A 1,510-nucleotide genomic window follows, 5' to 3' on the forward strand; every position below is an offset into this window, starting at 1 on the left:
GATTACAGCTCTCTCCAGCGCGTTCTACGTATCACGGCGTATATCTTTATTTTTCTTAAACGTATCAAACTTAGTATGGAAAAACGTACTAAGAGTGAGCGGACAGAGGCTATCGGATCCTGCGAAATCGGCACGGAAGATTTTCAGGAAGCTGAAAAATATTGGATCAAAATGGAGCAGCAATCGTTCTACGGAGATGAATTCCAGACTTTGCTGAAAGGGCAAAAGCTGCCATCACATTTAAAAATAATTAGTCTTAACCCTATTTTAGTTGATGGAATCCTTCGTATATCCGGGCGTTTACCACCTGAAGAGTTTGGCCAATTATGTAACCCGATCTTGCTGCCTAAGGGGTCACACTTAACTCGTTTAATAATACTGGATACGCATCAGCGGATGATGCACTGCGGTGTTAACGCAACGTTAACAAAGATAAGGAAGCGATTCTGGGTCGTACAAGGCCGCCAGCTTATCAAATCCATCCTGCAACGCTGCGTTATTTGCAAAAGGTTGCATGGAAAAAGTGCATCAGAACCTTGGGCCATTCTAACAGTGAAACGGGTTGCCACGAGCAGGCCATTTGAGACAACGGGATTAGACTTTGCTGGTCCACTCTATGTGGCTGCCGACAATAGAGATACGTTGAAAAAAGTTTACATAATGCTCTTTACTTGTGCCGCTGTTCGAGCAGTACATTTAGAGCTGGTGGATAACATGACTGTGAATAGCTGTATTAATTCCTTGCGCATTATATCGGACAATGCCAAGACGTTTAAGAGAGCTGATCGTGAGTTGCAGACGCTTGAACGTATGATGAGCCGAAATGAAGTCCAGCGGCTCGCCGCGAAACATGGTATTAAATGGCAATTTATTCCGGAACGAGCAGCATGGTGGGGAGGCTTCTGGGAGAGATTGGTGAAAACGGCAAAGGATTGTCTAAAATCAGCTATTGGTAAGGCCAAACTTTCTTATTCTGACTTGGCAACCCTAGTAACGGAGGCAGAGAGCGTGGTAAACCAAAGGCCACTCACGTATGTATCAGGTGACCCGAACGACTTACAACATTTAACCCCAGCGCATTTTTTGGGCGACTGCGGTATACTGGGAGGCGAAAATTTTACTTCAGATGGCGGTTCGATCAACAAAATGTGGCAGACAAGAAGGTTATTACTTAAGCGATATTTAAAACGTTGGCGTAACGAGTATCTGTGCCAACTTCGCACGATTCATTTCAACAAAACCAATCCGGCACGTAGCATAAAAGCAGGCGATGTTGTTTTGGTTAAGAGCGATCACCAGTCGAGGCTGTTATGGAAGCTAGCTGTCGTAATATCTGTGTATATGGGTCGAGATAGTCGTATTCGAGCTTGCGACGTAAGGCTGCAGGACCGGCAAGTCCTTAGGAGGCCGATCCAGCTTTTATTCCCGCTAGAAATCCAAGCAGTCATGGTGGGGCCCGAGGATGTCAATTAATAACTGTAACTAATTACTTTATTTTGAGAGAGGCTAA

The sequence above is a fragment of the Rhagoletis pomonella genome, unplaced genomic scaffold (genome assembly GCF_013731165.1).
Source record: "Rhagoletis pomonella isolate Grant_MI unplaced genomic scaffold, Rhpom_1.0 Rhpom_scaffold_00002, whole genome shotgun sequence".
NCBI classification, from domain to species: Eukaryota; Metazoa; Arthropoda; class Insecta; order Diptera; family Tephritidae; genus Rhagoletis; species Rhagoletis pomonella.